We start from the raw sequence: 12,985 nt of genomic DNA on the forward strand, positions 1-12,985 counted from the left end.
TGTTTTCCGGAGCTGGTGGGTCAAATACCTATCGGCACTTAATTGAGAGAGGTGAGATGAATAAATATGTATTTGCGTGTGTGTGTGTGTGCATAGCGTATTGAATTACGCGTGTGAGTCTATTGCATTAAGTGTGTGTTTTGTGTGTGTGTGTGGGTGGGAGGGAGGGCGTGCACAGTAAACAGTGAACAGGGCCACACTCCCTCACACACACACACACACACTCCCTCACACACACACACACACTCCCTCACACACACACACACTCTCCCTCATACACACACACACACTCACTCCCTCACACACACACTGTTAGTGATTCATGCTTTCCGTCAGGCCTCTGTCGGACCGGTTGGTCCCCCGGCCCAGAGCTCTGTGGCGGCTAGAGGACCTCCAGAGCATGGGGCCAGTGACATCATCATGACTGCTGGAGGGAGGGCGTGGCCCGCTCACGCATGGATCCGCCCCTCAGCCTGGAGCTTTGATAGACTGACCTCTGACCCTCCACTCGGACGCAAAGAAAGAGAGAGGGGAGACGGGGTGTGTTGAGAGAGGATTGAGGGTGGGGGAGAAAGTGAGCGAGAGGTTTTTTTCACGAGGTTCTCCTCGGATCTTTTCCCTCTGTAGTGACTATTTGAATGTTCAGTGTGCACGAATAGAAATGTACACGTATGTCTGTCCGTGTAGTGCAAGTACTGTACGTACTTTGGCCATATTTGAAATATCTTTTAACGTGCCGAGCACTCTCACTTGAAATTGAATTTAGAGAGAGAGAGAGGGAGGAGAGGGAGGGAGGGAGGGAAAGAGAGGGCAATTTGTCCATCGTGTCACGTACTGTATAACCGTATACAAGCAGGGCAGACCGATCCTAAACGATACAAACAACTGAGCTGCGTTTGTATCATTTAAGACCCCCACAGTCTGTCCGTTTCAGCCATCTGACGACACTATGGGCCGCACACAGACGCACACACACGAGCGGTTCAACAGCCAGATGCGGGCCCCGAGATACTGCTGGCCGTCCCTAGATCTGTCTGCTCGCCCACCAGTCCAGCAAGCCCACAGGCCCAGTGACCCAGCAGGCAGCCTGTCGGGCGGCAGCCCCGGCAGGGGCCCCGCGGCGCCCAGGGGCCAGAGAGGGGCCACGCTGGCTCGCGGAGCAGACAGGAGGAAGCGCGTCCGGCGAGTCGGAGCCGGAGGAGCCGGAGGGGAGCGGCCATTGTTCTGCCGTCGCGCCTGACGGACGGTGATTTAGGGCCAGGCGGCCGGGGGAGCGTCGGGGGTAGGCAGGGGGGGGGGGAGGGGGGAAGGGGGAAGGGGGGGGGGTCAGAGAAGAGGCTTCGTGGACACCCCCTAGACACTTTCCCCTCCTCGCCTTCACCCCCTCAACACCCCCCCCCCCCCCCCCAGCCCGCGTCCGTAAGTTGGCAGGATGAATCATGGCTGACCCAGTCCACTGGCCCTGGCTCTCTCTTTCTCTTTCTCTCTCTCTTCTATAGCCTCTCCTCTGCTGCTCCCCCCCCTCCCCCCTCCCCTCCCACCTACCCCCCCCCCCCCCCCTTAACAAACATGACAAATCTGGTGTTTATTTACTTAAGGAGACCTGGGGATGGAGAGGAGAGAGAGCACGAAGGAAGAAGGTGGGAGGGGTGGGGTGGGGGTAAGAAAACTGTGTAAAATCAATACGTGGAGTTAGCAGGGCCTTGGCCTCGGGGCCCGGGCTAGCCGGCGGCTAGCGGGTTTGGGGCCCCGGGGGGGAGGGGGGGGAGGGGCGGGGGGAGAGCGGAGAGCGGAGCGCGGCTCTGGGGCCTCGTGAGGCTGTAATGAGGAGCTGAGAGGCGGAGAGAGAGCGGCGGGACGCAGGTGGAGGAGCAGGCGGGGGGCCGGGGGAGAGAGAACCCTGGCAGCTAGCGACTCCTCCTCGCTCTCGACCAGGTGGATGCAGCCAGACACAGGCCTGCTATGGACTTCAAATGACACGTTCGAGACGTTCCCCCAAAAAACGCCGTTCTGGTTCTCTGTTTTGTGTCGTTGTTTGTAACTTGACGCGCAGATGTAGTGAGTAGGGTTAGGGTTATATTTGCAGGATGTCAGGTGGCTGAGCGGTTAAGGACTCGGGATAGTAATCAGAAGGTTGCCAGTTCGATTCCCGGATGTGCCAAATGACGTTGTGTCCTTGGCCAAGGCACTTCACCCTACTTGCCTCGGGGGGAATGTCCCTGTGAGTCGCTCTGGATAAGAGTGTTTGCTCAATGACTAAATGTAAATGTAAGTACATGGACTAGATATGCAGTGGTGTTAAAATGCACGGTTTCGGGTTTATTGTGCTCCGTTATGAGTAGCAGAATCTTCCTCTGGCAATATTACAGAGGGTAGGCAGAGCGCATGTGCTCGACACATCTGAGTACGTACACGGTTTATCTTCTGTTTATGCCTGCTTTTGTGCATGCTATTGGTGTGGGTCAAATATAGTTGCCACGGACGACGGCGGATATTTGGAAGAGCGGAATCATCCGCGAGCGATACATGCCGACTGGAAGGACAAGAAGAGTTGTTTAGGGAGAATCTGGACACGAGACGGCTCTATGGTGCCTATCAGCACCATATGACAGGGACAGAACAGATAAGGTTTTCCTCAGTGGAGACAGAGGGAGAGAACCTCCCCTCCCTCGCCCCCCCCCCCCCCTCCCCCGTTGTCAAGGTTTCTGTCAAATCTTCCATGAGGTCGGCCACCCTCCCGGTCCGACGGGAGAGAGAGAGGCACCGACGTCGGCCTGAGATGATAGGGCTGGAAAATGGAAGTCATATGAAACAGGAGTAAACCTCCCCCCCACACCCCACCCCCACACCCCCCTCTCTCTGAACCTCTCTTTCTCTCTCTCTTTCCATCCTCCATCTCCATCCTAGCCGCCCCCCCCAACCCCGCCCCAAAACCACCAGTCCCTCTTCAAGACAAATGGGTCCGGGGCAATGACAGAGTGCCAGGCCTACAAATCACCACCGCCGACCGGCCGACCGGCTCGTCCACTGCCTCCTCCTCCCCCCCTCCCTCCCCCCCTCCCTCCCCTCCCTCCCACCCCCCCCCCCCTCCCCCCAACCTTGGACCTCCATTAGTCATGTGCGTGCCGTGCAGCAGCAGCAGCCGGCAGCCGTAATTAGACAAGGACAAATCGCCGGGCGCGGATGCGGACGGGCTGCTCAGGCCGCTAAATAAGGCCCTGTTACCATACCGACTGCTGGACGGCGAGGAGGGGCAATGGAAGGAGGGTTTGGAGGGGGGTGGGGAGCCAGGAACGAATTGGGGGGGGGGGGGGGCAGTGTCCGTCCACGCCGTACCCCCTACCCCCTACCCCCCCCCCCTCCTGTCCTGGGACCTGGCAACTCATTTGTTATCCTCCGGGCCCCCTGGTTCTCAACCTCCACCCCCGACAACCCTCATCCGAGTCCCACATGGGATGGGTTGGATGCCAGGATAGCTATGGTCCCATCCTGGTGGAGGGATCCCAGTCACACACTGCAGCCAGACATGAGAGGGGAGCATTAGCCTACAGTACAGTAGGGTGAAAAGGTACGGATACAAACTGTACGTCCAACGCATCATTTGTGCTGAAGACACGACTTCCCCAAAACATGGCGCGCGTTCAAAATGACGGACCTGTTCTCTCGATAGTGTGAAAAGAGGTAAGGGTGATTGTATAAGTCTATAACGCTGTACACAAACAGGCCTCGGAGGTCTAGTCTCAGTACCATTTAATAAAATAGGAAAGATCCAAACCCACCGAACGACCGAGCACAGATCCCTCTGAGCGTCTTTCACTGAGGGAACGAGACCCAAACCCCATCCATCTCTCCCTTCCAGCCGTGCCAGGGCTAGACCACTACGTCATTTGTTTTTGCGGTTGTCAAACAGACTCTAAATAAATAAATTAAGCAACTAAAGAGTAGGCAGAGCAATAAAGAGGTTTCAGGGTACATTAGGCGTAACATTAGAGGGGTGGAATTAGCAAAAATGAGAAGCCGTCGAATCGGGTTACACACGGGAGGAGGGACCGGCGATCAACAAAATCTAAACGCGAACCCGTACGAGAGGAGAGCAGAAGCAATCCACTAAGGAGCGTTGGTAACGATTGTTTTGGCCAGGTCGGGGCTGTACCTCGCTCCTTGGGTGTCAGGGGGTCGACAGGGAGCTGACCGCCGCACGTGTGTATAGTACACACACGCACACACACACACATGGACACACACTCACACGCCAAAATGCTCCAGCAGAGCGTAACGTATTGATCTCCTTCCTAATTTCGTAATTAGTTTTTATCGGATTTCATAATCGTCATCGGGACACATCAAAAGAAATTCTAAACCCAAGCAAGAATTTCTGCCCTCCTACACATTATTTTTTGGGGAGGGGGGGAGTTTCATTTTTTCCATTTCGTTTCATTTTTTGCCCTTCAAACTGTGAAAATGAAGCTGTATATTCAATTTTAAGTCCCTAGCTGCTAGAACAAACAACCCCCTCCCGCCCCCCCCCAACCCTCCCGTGCACCAGACAGCTCAGCGTGGACAGCAAACACTGCACAAACACACCGCTTCTCCCATGTGCAGTAAGTGATGTTTAGCATCGCACATTTTCTGCATGATCTGCTGCTATTTGTCACACTCCTACTCTTTTTCCCCCGTCGCCGCGCCACTTGTGGCGCTTGTTTAACTTCAGAGGAGCCCGGAGAGTCTAACTAGAGAGGGGCAGTAAGCCAACAGCTCTTCTTCGTGAGAAAAACTAACTGTCGATACACAATGGAACCCAAATATGTTGATTTGCTACAACTGGGCTTGGGACTGGGGGTCGCTGCATAATTAGTTCATGAACTATAACTGACTCGCTAATGGCAACTTTTCGTCGGTTTTGCAAAAATAATAGGACTGTCACATGGCCTTCAAGCGATGGCGTTTGGGATATGACATCATTATCTTGTTTTACTCATTTCCTGATTTGAAAACGGTATTCTTTGTTCCTGTCCTAACCAGCATGAACATGAGCCAAGAGAGACACCGTTCCAGTTAAGAGAAAGCTTCCAGTAAAGAGAAACTGTCTCGCTGACCTCCCACTGACCTCGAAACGTCTACCACCTGGTCAGTGTCTCTCCCGACAGCATTAAACAAGCACATATCCATCTGCTATCCTCTGAGAGCACCTCCACACACTGGTCAACCTCCCCAACACAGGAAACCGGCCCCGAATTTCAGAGGATTCACACAGAGGACATCCTCGTTGACGGAACCAGGGTCCGTAGCGGTGAAAGCCTTTTTCCAAGAAGCGCCGAGCGGCTGACGGTCATTAGGATGTTTATCCGGAGGGTTCTGTCCCTTCTGGGCCTGTAGTGCTGAGAGACGTAATGAGGAAAATTAAATGAGCGCTGAAATAGGTCTGGAGAGGTCAAAGATGAAAACAGAAAACAGACATTTTGATGTTTTCGGTTCTCGGGGGGGCATCATCCCCTCTGACACCTGTTCGCAAGATGACTCTGAAACAATGGAGAGGATTTTCGCGTTTTGTTACTGGAAAGACCAGTCCCCCGGGATGAGGGCTCGACGCTGTCTGATTGGAGCACACCTCGCCCGGCCTCTCCAGAAACATTCTGAGACAGAACTGGTCCGATAAAACGCAAAGTGACTGTCATAGGAGGGGGAAATGAGAAAAATATAAGGGTGAGCGAGCATAGCTAGAGAGAGGAAAGAGAGAGAGAGAGAGAGAGAGAGAGAGAGAGAGAGAGAGAGAGAGAGAGAGAGAGAGAGAGAGGGAGAAATGGCGAGGGACAGGGAGAGGCATGGGGAGAGCGAGTGAGAAAGGGGGAGAGAAAGAGAGAGAGAGAGACAGAGAGAGAGAGAGAGAGAGAAAGAAAGAGAGAGAGAGGTGACCTTAGATCTCTGTGTAGAGGCATCTTCACGCTGGTGTTCCGAGGTCATGGGAGAGGTCATGACCTGGAAGTGATCCCAAAGAGTCCCCCCTCCCTCTCTTACCTCAATCACTCTCATTATTTGCCCATTGGCAGATGTTTAACGGCCCGGCGCTACGATTTTACCACTCGGTCTCGCCCAACGATGGGCCCATTTTCACATTCTCTGATTTGAATGTGCAATTGAAACAAGACACAAAAGCCATAAAGCATGTTTCAACCCGGGGGCTTGGTGTGGACTGGATATGGAGATGAAGCCATTAGACACCAGCACAGCACTCAGGTAATGAGGGAGGAAGGCGGGAGGGAGGGAAGGGGAGTGGGGGAAAAGAAGAGAGACGAAGAAATGTAATAACTGGTCAATCGTGAAGCGCCTCAAATGGCCTCCTCCTCTCCCCGTCTCAACATTCCTCTTTCCTGAGTTCCTTTATCTGAAGACGGGCACATGTGGTGGGGTCGGCTAAGGATAAGCACTCTCACTTGGACATTTCCTTATCAGGTAAGTGTGCAGAGCATGAGGGGCCATGACAGTAATGAGACCCACCCATAGGGAATACAATGTAGGGTCTTCAACAATACGATTTGAACCCTTCAAATCCCCGCAGGACATAAACACTACCTGGACTCGTCAAACCCCTCGAAACCTCAACCTCATTTAACCCTCCACCGGTCAGAGACGTCTGTCTGCAGTGTGTGTGTGTGTGAGTGTGTGTGTGTGAGAGAAAGACAGAGAATGTTAGGGGGGGTCCACAGGTCAGCGGTGCAGGCTTAAATCCCAGTGAAGATGTTTTTGGCCTTGATCACCGTGGCGATCGATCCCGGACTTATTCCCACTCAGATACGTCTTATTTTATTAGTGGCTTCGGCCTTCTGCCGCCCCATTCCGCTGTGATCAATACAGCCAGGGGAACGGCCCGTATTTTTCTCACTTTTAGTGCCTTAACACTGTTTAACCGTGTCACCTGATAAACGGCAGGCCCTCCCCAAACGCTGATTTCCTATTGATTTCTCCCTCATTCCGCCATCCCTCGCTTCGTCACTCTCCCATTGTTTTTATCTCGAGTTATCTCTCCTCTCTCCCTCCCTCCCTCCTTCCTTCCTTCCTTCCTTCCTTCCTTCCTTCCTTCCTTCCTTCCTTCCTTCCTTCCTTCCTTCCTTCCTTCCTTCCTTCCTTCCTTCCTTCCTTCCTTCTTGGCCCCTTTAGAGAGGAGGCAGACCGCACGCCGCCATTTTAGGAGCGAGTGCACGTTGGTTCTGTCAGGGTGGACTTGGGTCGTGGGGGGGGGGGGTTTCGGAGAAGGATGGTGTGCGACAGTGTGGGTCTCGCAGAGCGCGCGCGCGCGTTTGTGGACGTACGCGCATGTGTGCACGCATGCTTAAATACAGTATGTCTGAGTGTGCATGCCAGAGCACCTGTGTCTGTGTGTGTGTGTGTGTGTGCAAAGCAGAGGCTCCTCAGAACAGGATATAAAGACAGTGCCATACGACAGATGCCATGACAACCTGGAGGAAGACAGCACCATCCATCATCACTGGTAGTCATGATGATGAAAGCAGTGTTTGGAGGGTTCGGGTTGGGAGGGAGGGAGGGAGGGAGGGAGGGGGGGGGGGGTGTGGGGGGTGCTGGGCACACGAGGATCTCTTGTGGGACATCACGCCAGGCTAGCAGGCTTCCAGGAAGGCGCTACTGAGCAAACATGTCCTTTCAGTTTTCGTATGCGTCTGAATTAACGGTGTAATCATTACAGCTGGGAGATGGTGTCTCTTCGCGTTTGCTCCCTGCATTATTTATGCAAAATTACACCAGCTTCTGCTCCTTGCCCCGACTCTCCAAGCCAGCCCGCCAGCCTGCCAGTCCCCCTTATCGATCTCTCATTTGAGGTGCTTCCGTAAATTCCACAATGAATCCCTTCCCCAGCCTCAATACCATTAATACCATTAAACACAAAGCCCTTATCGCCAGCCACTTTTAAAGATCATTGTGTTGAAGCTGAGAGTCCAGGTATCACCTCAGATCTTCATCCAGGAGGAAATGCAATGATTGCATGCTCGGGAGAATTTATACAATCTTGGGTTGGTCTGTATCTAAACTGGGACGATAGCAAATGTGTCTCAAAAACACAGTTCTGTTGAAAGTTTATCTGAGACGTTCGTGAACAGTGAACTTGAGAAACAACTGGGGGAAACGATCACATGTTGGAGACACTGCAAACTAAGCTCGTAAGCGCTCCTGAAAATACAGGCTAGATCTCATAGCCTTGTCTGAAACCCAAATGCGATACGAATCCAAAGAAATCAGCGAAGGACGGTGTGAACTCTGAACAAGCAAACGCCATAAACATCTGTTGCCGTGTCCACGAATTCAAACTGGCCTTCTTGTATAAGGCCTTTCACCCTTTTTACACTGGGTTAAGTGGTAAAGGGTCATTTCCAGGCAAGGCCTGCCAAGTTGCCCAGCTAGGGCTGGAGCACTGAGGAACAGCGCACGGTGGTAACAAGAGGGGGGGGAGAGAGAGAGGCACAGCTTTTCTATTAACACTGAGGAGACGAGTTAACAGGCTTGCGTGTTGGGAGAGGAACCGTGCCCCACCCCACCCCCCTCTCACCCCCAACACGGATGCCCCCCTTCGAATCCCCCCACCCCCCCTTTCCTCACTCCTCCACCCCCCTACGCCCAGCCCCGGGGGAGGGGGGCCCCCTCACAGTAAGAGGAGTTTGAGCACCAGCTAGCGGTGGCGTCGCGCCACTGCCCCGGACGCCCTCCCCTCCTCCGAACACATTAATCATGACCAGGCGAGTGTAAAATTCAATCGGCTCCTTCCATCCATTTCGAGTGTAGCAGACTGAAGGCCGGCCTTGTGGTGCCTGAGAAAGGAGGGATGAGGGGGGGGGGGGAGGGAGGGAAGAGGGGGAGGGAGGAGGGGAGAGAGGGAGAGAGGGAGAGGGGGGAAGAGAGACGCTCCCTACACTTCATCAGGACCCCTACTTCATAACAAATGGAGTGTCTCTCCGGCGGAGGAGTGCCATCAGAAACGCGCAGGCTCTCTATCCATTTAATTCCGGCGCTGGAGGAAAGGGTCAGGGAGGGAGCAGTGGGTGTGCGGCCGGGCTCTCGGCTCGCCGCTTCCCCAGTCACACAGTAAACTACCTTTTAGGAATTGTTTCTCAATAAGAAATGATCAGTCCATTTATCTGCGCCAGGCGGGCCTGTCTCCTCACCCGGAGCTCCAATATTTTTCGTTTGACCTGATCAGGGCTATAAACCAGGCCGAGACACTTTCAATTTGTCACCCGGAGAAGCCGCGGCGAGCCTCACACAACTGATTGCATCCTCCCTCCCAAATGTAAAAATTCCTCCCTTGCTTGAAGTCTCCCACCACTCCCCCCCCCCTCGCAATATTCCATTATTTTCATTTCATTTTTTTCCTTGTTAACTTCTTCGTATTTATCATAAAAGACTACAGCCAGTCTGGTTCCCATTGTCCCCCACTTTATCTCCAGGCACGCTTTTGTAACACATTATATCCGGCTCAGGGTTCATTCACCCGACACATTTCTTGAAGTATTGTATTCTCTTTACCACAGGTAGGCGATGCCTCCGCACTGTGTCCTGTTCTAGGTCGTGAGTCTGGCACAGAGGCGGTGTTAAGGGCCTTGTTGACCATGTTTCAGCATTGTGGGAAATAACTAATTAACGCACGGTTAATAAGAGTAAAGGTCCTATAGGGACGTCAAAACAAGAGTACTCAGAAAAAGAGTACTATTTAACTATTGAATTCTATTAACCCCATCCATGTTGATGCACCATTAGTAGTTTCCACCAGGAGAACAGGTTAATGTTTGCTGAGACAGGATGGAAGCATGTGAGCCTTCTGTCCTTTTTCTCTGCTCATCACAAGGTCAACAGGCTGGATGGCACAGAAGAGAGCGTTGGAAAGCCACCAATAAGATATGGCGTTCTACATCAACAACGTACAACCATCAAGATTCAAACTTACAAATGTTCGGATATATGTATTTTTTCGAATATCCTACAGTCAACTTGATTATATGAAACGAATGATACGTATGTCGTATAAAAATGCGTCGAGATTTAGCTTAAGAGGGTCGATAGGCCACTCTTCCCGCTTCAATGGTTGTGATAGGAAAAAAAAAGAACAGATTGTTTTCTTTCAAAACATATGTAAACTTTGAACAGGGGGTAATTACAAACCATGCATGACTTCCCTGCCCATCAAGCCAGTAAAAACAGTTAACCATTCTTCAAATTGGACATAACACGTCAATGATTTTTTCCTTTTCTTTTCTGTCTGAAACATGGGAGGTTTACAGAACCAAGCTGTTCAAATTGCTGCGTCAGACAAATCCAGTCCTTTAATCACTAATGGCTACTGTTGTCCAAACGCTGAAGTTACGCAACAATGATGACCAACTGAGTGAGACTGACAAACAATTTTGGATATTGTAAAGACGACTTACATCGTTGTAGCCTACGTCAGTCTAAGTCTGCTTGAAAATGGATTTGGGTGTAGAACAGCTCAATACACTTAGGCAGTAGGCCAACTTGTTTTAAAATGTATATTTTGTTGACCCTACAACTAGGGAATTTGTCACCCTCTTAAGGTCTCCAAAACAGACAAGCAGTGGCGAAAAACTGCTTAAAAAATTTGGGGGACGACAATTATATGACATTTTCTCAAGAGCAATTCCCGAGGGGGACACCAAAATTACTGCTGTAACACATAGCCTACATTCTTATATGTTAAATGTATATTATTAGTATTATTGAAATGTCCTTATGCTTACAGTGATTTATTGGGGGGGACTAATCATGTTTTTCCCAGGATGGGGGGGGTGGGGGGTGGGGGGGTTGTGTCCCCCCAGGGATTTCCGCCTATGTACTCAAGAGCTGCATGATCTATAGTAAGTCAACTATCTGCAGCTATCTTGAGGGTTAGGGCAGATGTGTGTGGATTGTCTGTGACAATTATTAATTATTGTTCTATGGGCTCATTGACATAGGTGTTGTGTTGCTTTTGAAACGAGCAACGTAGCCTACATGAAGCCTTCCTGTCCTGCTACTGTCAACATCGACACTCCACGCCGTTATCTCGGAAATCGGCATCACTTCCGTCCGTTAGTCGTTTTCCCCCCCCTCCCCGGGGAGTCTGGCTGCGCTTCCCGGTTCCCGCCACTCATCACACCGATCGGAGCGCTAGAATGTCAGCCGCTGTCTTTCCGCTGCCCACTGATGGTCTTTAGGATAATGGGCAAAAAAAATTGACAAAATGATAGCCCAATTTGTGCTAACGCATAGACCTACTTTTGTGTTTAAACTAATCAGTTAGATCTATCCTATCTTCACTAACATGAGTCAACGTTTCCTTGGATTCATGCAGATGGCCCAATGAAAATGATTTCACAGGAAGCAAAACCTGGTGGAATAGAAGCACTGTGCACTGATGTTTAGTGGGACACATGGGCGTATGTAGCCCATGTGCTGGAGTCCCCTCAAAAGTTTCATTAGCCCCCCCCCCCCCCCCCCCCCCCCCCCCCCCAAAAACGAACCTTATATATTTAAATATATATAAAATATATTTTCTTTCATATTTTAAATCTAAATTAGTTAATTTATCTTCCTAAAACCCACTGTTGACACTATTTGAGAGGATTTTTTCAAAAATGTATTCTGGGGGAACATGTCCACAGACCCCCATAGTTTTGCTAGGTCACAGGAAAAATAGTGAGTTCTATCTAGGGTCTTAGCCCCCCCAAAAGTGGGAACCTAGATTCACCCCTGGTGGGACAGCAATCTCAATTAGCACATATGAGAAACTGATTCTAATCTGTATATCTATATATAAACTATGTATAGCTATAAAATAATACTATCTATAGTTCATAGTTCAATTTCCCAAATCATCCAAAATGGTGTGTATTGTACAAACATGTTAATTAAAATGCCTCCAACAAGTTGCACTGATAGCTTAAAGCAGGGGTGTTCAATCGTGGTCGTCAGGGCTAACTGTCCTGCACGATCTCGATGTTTCCCTGCTCCAAGTCCAACACACCTGATTCAAATGAATGGTCGTTAACAGGCTTCCGCAGAGCTAGATAACGACCCCTTCATTTGAACCAGGCGTGTTGGAGCAGGACCAGAGTTGAAGACCATCTTAAACTACTATCCCAAACTTGACATCGCATCACTGTGAAGATGAATATACTACTTGATCATGAAATAAGAGGAATTTCGGTCCAGGCAGCGTTTGTAGTACAACACTGACACCTCCTGGCAGCGAAAATAAAACAGCTTGGATCTCCCAGCGTGATTCAGATCTGCCTCCAATATTCCAAACAACTCTCATCAAACGTTAGATGCACCCATCCAAACACATGCGATGTGACGTGTTTTTGCGAAACATAGTTAATCCAGCAGCCTTGGGCACAGTTTAACACCAACTTCACCAGGCAGTGAGACAGACACAGTTCAGTGTGGGACCAGACATTAGATTGTTTTATTTTTAAGATGTGCTGGACAGAAAGTGAGGGGAATACAACTGCTTCCTAGGAGCGAGTACAGACGAACCTTATATATTTAAATATATATAAAATATATTTTCTTTCATATTTTAAATCTAAATTAGTTAATTTATCTTCCTAAAACCCACTGTTGACACTATTTGAGAGGATTTTTTCAAAAATGTATTCTGGGGGAACATGTCCACAGACCCCCATAGTTTTGCTAGGTCACAGGAAAAATAGTGAGTTCTATCTAGGGTCTTAGCCCCCCCAAAAGTGGGAACCTAGATTCACCCCTGGTGGGACAGCAATCTCAATTAGCACATATGAGAAACTGATTCTAATCTGTATATCTATATATAAACTATGTATAGCTATAAAATAATACTATCTATAGTTCATAGTTCAATTTCCCAAATCATCCAAAATGGTGTGTATTGTACAAACATGTTAATTAAAATGCCTCCAACAAGTTGCACTGATAGCTTAAAGCAGGGGTGTTCAATCGTGGTCGT

This window comes from Hypomesus transpacificus, chromosome 18 (genome assembly GCF_021917145.1).
Source record: "Hypomesus transpacificus isolate Combined female chromosome 18, fHypTra1, whole genome shotgun sequence".
Taxonomy (NCBI): domain Eukaryota; kingdom Metazoa; phylum Chordata; class Actinopteri; order Osmeriformes; family Osmeridae; genus Hypomesus; species Hypomesus transpacificus.